The following is a 9,158-nucleotide window of genomic DNA, read 5'->3' on the forward strand; positions in this document are numbered from 1 at the left end:
GCTGAACGTAACAACCAGGGCACCAGGGCCGCACACTCAACTGTCTCAAGTCACTTTCTGCAGTCTTTCAGGGGTGGTTTTATGGAACGTGACACCTTTCCTCCCCTGCCACATATGACTCCCCCCGTGGTCTTTCAGAAGTTTCATTCAAGGGATCGCTGACATTTGGTGTGTCCCACTGCCCCCATGTTTGGTTGGATCCCTGACATTTGGTGTGACTCACTGTCCCCATGTTCAGTCTACTCCATGGATGGACTTCTCCATTTCCTACTTTTTTTTTTTTTGAGACAGAGCCTCCAGCTGTCCCCCTGGGTAGAGTGCTGTGGCCTCACATCTCACAGCAACCTCCAACTCCTGGGCTCAAGTGAGTCTCCTGCCTCTGCCTCCCAAGTAGCTGGGACCACAGGCGCCCGCCACAACGCCCGGCTATTTTTTTGGTTGCAGCCATCATTGTTGTTTGGCGAGCCCTGGCTGGATTCGAACCTGCCACCCTAGGTGTATGTGGCTGGCACCTTAGCCACTTGAGCCACAGGCACCGAGCCTCCATTTCCTACTTTTGAACATAGGCCAGGTACGCAAACTCTAGGTGAAAGGACCCAAACCCTCTTGGTGCTGAGAAAGGGGTACATTTACATTTTGAATATTTTGGGGATGTTTTTGCGAGACAGAGTCTCACTTTGTCACCCTGGGTAGAGTGCCGTGGCATCACAGCTCACAGCAACCTCAAACGCTTGGGCTCCAGTGGTCCTTTTGCCTCAGTCCCCCAGGTAGCTGGGACTACAGGTGCCTGCCACAACACCCAGCCATTGTTTTCGAGATGGGGTCTCACTCTTGCTCAGGCTGGTCTCGAACTCCTGAGCTCCTGCAATTCACCTGTCTCAGCCTCCCAGAGTGCCAGGATTACAAGTCTGAGCCACTGTGCCCAGCCTCATTTTGAATGTTTCATGAACAAATGGGACTCTTATTAAGCCTCAGAAACCCAGCCTCATCTGCAGTACCTCCTCTCAGCCAGCAGCCCTACCCTCCAGCTCCCATGTCCTACAATCAAAACCCGAGCTGCCTGGGCAAGGTGACGGGAGAAGCTGGTGAGTAGCAGCAACACTGAGGCAGTGAAGAACGTGGACTTGGGAAAGTGGTGGTGGAAAAAGGCAGCCTGTGTCTCAAGGGGGTGTGTGTGTGAAGGACCCCAGACACAGATCTCACTCTAGGGGAAAAGTGTGGACTTCTAGCTCAACAAGCCTGTCAACCTGACCCAGCACAGGATGGATCTGCAGGCATCAGTGTGGAGCAGTCTTGAGTGATCCAAGCTCTCACTTAGGTGATGTTTCAGTCCTTTGCCAGCTCCCCAAGCAGTAAGCCAGGCATCGTGAGCTCTGGAGTGCTGCGAAGAAAGAAGCTCAGCATCAATCTGAGTGATGCCTGGGACTGCGAAAGCCCAGTGAAAACAAACTCTACTCACCAATCCAGTTTCGGGAAGAAGGCAAGACATTCTTCCAGACACATAGTCTGAGCCTGGATGCCGTGATCCAGCTGTGTTTCCAGATGGACTTCCTCTTGATCTGTGACCACTGGTGATCCTCCCATGAATGGAGAGTACCCCACGTCCAATTATACCAAGAAGAGCTCAAGGCCCTTTTTATGAAACTTCTAAAGTACGTGTACAGCATGGAGAGCTCAGACCACAGCTCAGGGCTGCTTCCTCTCACCACACTCAGCTGCATGAAGAAGCCACATGAGGCGCACAGGAAACTCTGGTAACCTGACACTGGGTGCGTCATAGAGGGGCCTTGGCTGCGTCCTATCTGACAAGTCCTCAAAGACAGGGTGACAGGTTGATTAATAGAATCAAAGAACTTTGAGATCTCGTGCCTGAGAAGAATGTGAATGATAGCACTGTGATCCTTCAGAAAAGCACATGTTAATAATGTGAATTTGGTCACAGCCACCATCTCAGCAGGGAGTCTGTGCATATCTGACTTGAGAATGGACAGATTTCATCGGTCAAACTCTCAGTGTTCTGGGAATGCCTGTCGTGACCCCCGTCTATCTCAAAGAATCGTTGTGAGGATTAAATGGAATACTATAGACACGGCACATAGCAGAGAGAGGGCAGGTAATAATTTTTAGTTGTTTGTCCTTTTCTTTTATTATTTGAAATGTGCTTTGTTGATTACAAAGTGACAAATGATGGCTGTAAGTATGAGGTAGATGCTGGTCCAGTGGCAATGTAGCCACGAAATACCTAGGGGTCTTGTTACAATGTAGATTCTCTAGATCTGGGATGGTGCCTGAGAGCCTGGAGAAGCCCTCGGGTGATCCCAAACCACTGAGGACTTTTCAGTAGCAAAGGTATAGAACAGTGGTCTTAACCAGGCTACCCATTAGAATTATACATAGTGAGATTTATAAAGTATGGACTTTCTGGCCTTGTATCTACGAGTCAGAATTTCCAGTGTGGAATCATCTAGACCAGATGATTCTAGTGCTCAGTAAGGGCTGAACATCATTGGCTCGGGCTTAGTGTTCTTCTTAGTATTCTTTCTAATTCTGCTATCCAGCTAATTTTGATTCATTCCATTGGTGATATCTGTTGACCTTCACTCTTCTTGGCACTGTACTTGGTAAGGAGAACAAAGGAAAGAGCCAGAAATGCCAGGGCATTTGCTAAATGCTGGGCGTGGGGTGCTTTGTGTGGGAGCTGAGGGCAGGGGGTGATTCAGCCAGCTTGCTCAGTCGAGGGCAAATAAGACCACTCTGTGGGCAGTGAAGGTAGGACTGAGTTCAAAGAATAAATAGGATCAAGTTAGAGCAACAAGAAGAACTATAGAATAACATAATATATTGGGAAAGGCTTGGGTTCACTCATGGTAGGGGCGAGTAACTACGTTAGAGAAGAAATTAAGAATAAGATCAGGAAGGCGTGCTAAGCCGGGAGTCTGACCTTCATTCTGAATGCTGGGATTTTAAGAAAACTGAATCCAGGCAAATAGCGAACACACCACGAACGTTGGCCCTCATCGTTACTATTATTATTATTGCCAGGTTTGTGTTTTAGTAACATAATACTGACAGCACGATGGAGAAGGGGTTGGAGGGGACTAGCCTGGAAACAGGGAAAGTAGTCCCAAACTACTGGAGTAATCCAGTTAAGGTACAGGAAAATACAGAGGAGGCAGATTTTACAGGACTTAGAAGCGTGGCGCCTACAAGAATTTAAACACATCACACCTGCATTTAGCAGTTTGCAAAATCCTTTCCCATAATAAACTTGAGAAGGAGTCAGTGTAAGGATTAGTTCGATTTTCGTAATAAAGGAAACTGAAGCCCAGACATGAACTTATTTGAAGTCACATGACCAGTGCGTGCAGAACTCAGAACTCTGGCTGCACCCTGGGCACTCCTGCTGCTGCATTGGGCTGCTGCCCATGAGATATAGAGGTAGAAATCCCAGCTCACCTGGGAAGGCTGGGGTCACTCCTCCTGGTCGGCTTTGTGGACTGGACTGGCGTGGCCCTAAAGGGACCCAGAGTTCAGCCCTTGCTACCATTAGCTCCACAGTCTCAGATATGGAAATAGTGACGGGCTGAGTCCCCAACATTAGGCTTCTCAGACAGATTGAGAAGAACCCATGTCTGGCTCGCAGCTCTTCCCAACGTACTCTGGCATAGGGCATGGAAGCGAAGCAGCAACGGAGTACAGATATTGGGGCAGACGGCAGAGGCGGGTGAGGTTACCTCCACTCATCCTTGCCTTCTCTGTTTCAAAGACGTGATGTCCCTTTCTCTGACTCATTCCCCGCGTTTCCTCCAGGGCCTTCTCCGTCTATTAATTTCCACTTCTCTTTACCTCTGCCTTGCACCTGGCTTCTTCCTCTCAGGTTCAAATTTGCTCTAATTTCCCTCATCCTTAAAGGGTCCCCCATCAGTCCTACTATATTCTCAAGCTACTGCCCTGCAGAGTTAACTCACAACCCCCCTCATGCTTCACGGAAGAATGAGAAAGTTTCAATCTGATTTTTACCTTTGTCATCTGACCAGTGTCTCTGATGATCTCAAGTTCAAAGTTGGCCTTCGGGTTACTACAACTCCTCCTTGAGAAGTGATAATGGCTTATGAATGGATCCCTGTGGCCACACTTTGTCCATCTGCTGTTCCATGGACTGCATCTATGTACGTCTGGGTATGTGACGATGCCTCCTACTTTGAGGGATCAGGTAGGAAGCTGGTTGCTGTTAACAGGACAACCCAAATCCACTGGCTTAAACATATGCTATGACAAGGACAGACGGCATCATGCACATCAAGTTATTTGTCTCACAGGCAAGAAAGCGGGGAAAGGGTTCTGAGGGCTGGTGCAGCCCTTTGCAAAGTTTTCAGCATTCACAGCTCCTCTGTTTTTTTTTTTTTTTTTACATTTGGCTTTGGGCCAAATGGCTACAAGATGGCCGTGTGTCCCCAGGCATCTTCCAGGCAGGAAGAAGCAAAGAGATCAAAACAGGGCCTTGCCAGCCAAGTCTGCCACTCTATTGAGACAACAAAGGCTTTCCTGGAATCATACCCAGCAGAATTCTGCATCCTTCACATTTCACACGGTCACCCCATCTGGAATGTGGCTATAAAGAAGAGTGTTTGGATGGTCTGGGTAGCCAATCGACAGCATCTTTCGAATATTGCCATAAATACGGGAAAGATTCTACTTATGGTTGAGTAAAAGAGAAGTTACAGTTACTGATGCTTCAGACATCAGAACAATATTAGACATTTCTAATACAGCAGAATCCTGAACTGGAGACTTTTTTTTTTTTTTTTTTGAGACAGAGCTGACTTGTTTGAGTTTCTTGTGGATTCTGGATATTAGTCCTTTGTCAGATGTATAGTTTGTGAATATTTTCTTCCCTTTTGTAGGTTATTTACTCTGTTGATTGTTTCTTTTGCTGTGAAGAAACTTTTCAGTTGAATTAAGCCCCATTTATTTATTTTTATTTTTATTGTAGATACTTAACTTTAAGGTCATCTGTTATTCCAGCAGGAATTCAACCAAGGCATAGAGAGCGCTTGAAAAAGGTCCTTGCTGTTTTAAATAAACAAGCACCAATTGGTCAGGGAACCTGGAAGGGTGGGAGTGACGGAAATGACACAGTTACCTTAGCCCAGCTCCTCTTCCCCAGCTAGACTCAGAGCTGGGCTGAGCCCTTGACCTCCAAGGAGTCCTTTTCAGGAGTGGAGAAAGACATCTCAGTCAGGCAGCCAGAGTCCCTGGAGGGCAGGCTTCACCTTCTCTTTGCATAGGCTGAACAAAGATCTTGTTCCCCTCTCCTGTCTACATTTATCTATTTACTTGGAATCTCCATTGTTTCCTTTCTAAGTGGAATCTCCATCTGTCTGTTTCAGGTCCCTCCCCACCTGTCATCATCCACAGGACATCCTTACCATCTCCCCATGGATTTGTCCCGTTAGCCTTTCTCAGTTAGCTCTGTTAACAGCACATAATTAGAACGTTTTGATTGACCAGCACCTCTTTTAATCTGACCGAAATTGTTCTGAAGGCCATGATTTTCTTGGCCTGGCTGCAGATACACATCATCTCTGATAGAAGCTTTGCATTGCCTCTGGGGCACCCCTGAGAAGTACTCATCTTATTATAGAGCTGGAAGTTTTATGTGATTTTTAAAACATGGCACTCTTGACATCATCTCCTTTTGACATCATTTGTCCATTTCTCCACAATCTTAAAAAAAATTGACTGAGGTTTCTTTGTGGTTGAATTCTGTGAGGTTTTTGCTAACCCAGAATACACACATACACACAAAGAAAACTGAGACTGGCTCAGTACCTATAGTTCAGCTGCTAGGGTACCAGCCACATACACTGGAGCTGACGGGTTTGAATCCAGCCCAGCCTGCCAAACAACAATGACAACTACAACCAAAAAATAGCCGAGCATTATGGCAGGTGCCTGTAGTCCCAGCTACTTGGGAGGCTGTGGCAAGAGAATCGCTTAAGCCCAGGAGTTAGAGGTTGCTGAGAGCTGTGATGCCACAGCACTCTACCGAGGGCAACATAGTAAGACTCTGTCTCAAAAAAAAAAAAAAAAAGAAAGAAAAAGAAAAAGAAAACTGAGACCCAAGGACCCAGTGGGGAAACCAAGCTTCTATTGGAAGTGGTCTTTTATTATAACCTCATCCCACCCAGGCAGCTGGACCAGGCTGCCATTCTAGAGATTTGAAAGTTGCTCTTTCTCTTCCTGCCTGGCCACTGACTCGAAGATTTGAGTGGTTAAGGCCTGCCCCCGCCAGAAAAATCTACACCGAAAATTGAGGAAATTGGAGGGTACTGGACTTCGACTTAGCCTTCCCCACTTCAGAAGAGCCAAATGCACGCAGGAGTGCAGCAGAAGCCAGGAACAATTACCAAGGGGTCCCGAGTGGCAAGGCCTCCCTGTCCAGGGTCCTGCCTCAGGAGGTGTTAGCTGTGGGTGAAGTGTCCACCTCCTCCCCAACCCCACTCTCTATTGTATCCTTGGAACCACAGCCTGCCAGCTCAGATGACCAGGCCCCATGTCTGAGACGATAAGCTTTGTCCTCTGCATCTCTCCAAAACACACTTCATTTGGCATTACTTGTAAGTTATTTATGCCTCGGTCACTGATTCTTTTTCTCCAATAGTTCTGAGCAATGCTCCAAAAAGTAAACAGAAGAGTAAAGATAAAAGGAACAGATTTTTTTTTCACACATCATGAAATTCTCGTTGATTGGTTTAGCCAAATATCTAATGTGTCTGCAAGTAAGTTTTATTTTTTTTTTATTATTTTTTCTGCAGTCCAATCCCTACTTAAGCATACAAGTTCTTTTGTTTGTTTGTTTGTTTGTTTGTTTGTTTGTTTGTTTTGAGGTAGAGTCTCAAGCTGTCACCCTGGGTAGAGTGCTGTGGTGTCACAGCCTCAAACTCTTGGGCTTAAGCAATTCTCTTGCCTCAGCCTCCCAAGTAGCTGGGACTACCGGTGCCTCCCACAACACCTGGCTATTTTTTGGTTGTAGTCGTCATTGTTGTTTGGCAGGCCCAGGCTGGATTTGCTGTATATGGCTAGCACCCTAGCTGCTGAGCTTCAGGCACCAAGCCTTGAGCATGTAAGTTTTAAAAGTTCCTTTATGGGGCAGAAGGAACATCTTTTATACTCTGCTTTCACTTTTTTGCATTTAAATACTTTCTCACATACTCAATTTCTTTTCAAAGCCTTCAAGTTTATTATAACAAATCCCATTAAATCAGGTAGTGCTTTTCAAGGTCTGGTATATGATTTTAAGCAAGGTTTGGTCCCAGTAAGCTCCATTAGAACCTGAGAACTTGGGAAGGCCAAGGCCAACTCTAGCTACTAGTTTCTGTTATTTCTTTGAACGCTTGGGTGTTCACATTTGTTGACTTTGGTCATACTTAACCAACTGGATCTTTTTTTGTTGAAATGTGAACTCTTCTTCTATCCAATTAAAGTTCATTGCTTTTAAGAACTTTTATTTTTAGTATGAATATTGCTTTAACCTGGCCACTAGGTTCTGGTTTTTCATAGCTAATTTAAAACAGAACTCTGGGGATTACTTCAATATAAACATTTATTTTTCAGGATTCTTCTCTAAGTAGAGGAAATTTCTTGATCTTACACAGCAAAATATGGTCTTTCTGGTCTCCCAGCTCATGGTTATCCTTAATGTGGTACAGGGTGCCAGGGCCATCCCTAGGAAAAAGAAGAAAAGCCCTTATCCACAGCAGGCCCTGTGCTGGTCACCAGGGGACATAAGTGAAAATAAGGTTCCTGCCTCGTAGGATGTCAAAGTTGGTGAGAGATGAACTGATAACTGATAATTACGTTAAGTCGTAATACAGTCATATTTTATATACATAACAGGAAAAGAACGTGAATAGCGCTGTGAAGTCACAGCAGGAAGGATTTGTTCTTGAAGGGAGGAAGAAGGGTGAGGATGGAGGAAGACTTCAGAGAGGTTGTGAGTTCTGAAATGGGGTTTAAAGGATGAGGATGTGTTTACTAGGCAGAGATTCATGGATCCTACATTCCAGACAGTAGAGACAGCTAAGAAAAAAATAAATAAACAAGGCATGCAGTAAGTTCAAGGATGGAATAGGAGCAGCTTAGTGTCACTCCAGCGTAGAGTACTGTAGGTGACGTGGTAGGAGCTGGAGAAGCAGGTGGGGGGCAGAATTCAGAAGGCCTTGGACATAAGCCTGAAGGATTAGCTATGCTCCTGCTGGCCTGCACCCACAGAAGGCTTCTCAGCCCCTGTTAGCTGTGGGACTGGACGAGCCCTACCCCCTAGGACCTCAGTTTCTAGGCTTGAGCTGCTGCTCTTCTACTGGGTCCACTATTTCTTCCTGGTCCTCTGATCCTCTTAGCTCTGCATAGATCTTGATATTTGCCTCACATTTCAAGGATCTGTACTGTCAGGATTTGTGGGTGACTGATATTTTTCAGAAAGGATTTCAGGCTCGGCACCTGTGGCTCAAGTGGCTAAGGCGCCAGCCACGTACACCCAAGGTGGCCAGTTCGAATCTGGCCTGGGCCAGCCAAACAACAATGACAGCTGCAACCAAAAAATAGCCAGGCGTTGGGGCGGGCGCCTGTGGTCCCAGCTACTTGGGAGACTGAGGCAGGAGACTCGCTTGAGCCCAGGAGTGGGAGGTTGCTGTGAGCTGAGATGCCACCGCACTCTACCCAGGGGGACAGCTTGAGGCTCCTCTCCAAAAAAAAAAAAAAAAAAAATTTAAAAAAATTTGAAAAAAAGAAAGGATTTCATATTCTCCTTCTACCCTCAGGTCCTATAGGCAAATGGCACTGATGTTTTGGACTTGGGCCAGTTGAGTCTTTTGTCTCCTCACTGAAGGAAGATTAGATAGTATTTTTTTAATTCCATGCTTAGTTCTTCAGCATTTTTATTTATTTATTTTTTTATATTTTATTTTATTTTATTTTTTTGAGACAGAGCCTCAAGCTGTCACCTGGGTAGAGTGCTGTGGCATCACTCTACCTCCAACTTCTGGGCTCAAGCGAGTCTCCTGCCTCTGCCTCCCAAGTAGCTGGGATTACAGGCACCTGCCACAACGCCTGGCTGTTTTTTGGTTGTAGTCGTCATTCTAATGGATTCGAATCTG

The sequence above is a fragment of the Otolemur garnettii genome, unplaced genomic scaffold (genome assembly GCF_000181295.1).
Source record: "Otolemur garnettii isolate 467f Iridium unplaced genomic scaffold, OtoGar3 scaffold00066, whole genome shotgun sequence".
Lineage (NCBI taxonomy): Eukaryota > Metazoa > Chordata > Mammalia > Primates > Galagidae > Otolemur > Otolemur garnettii.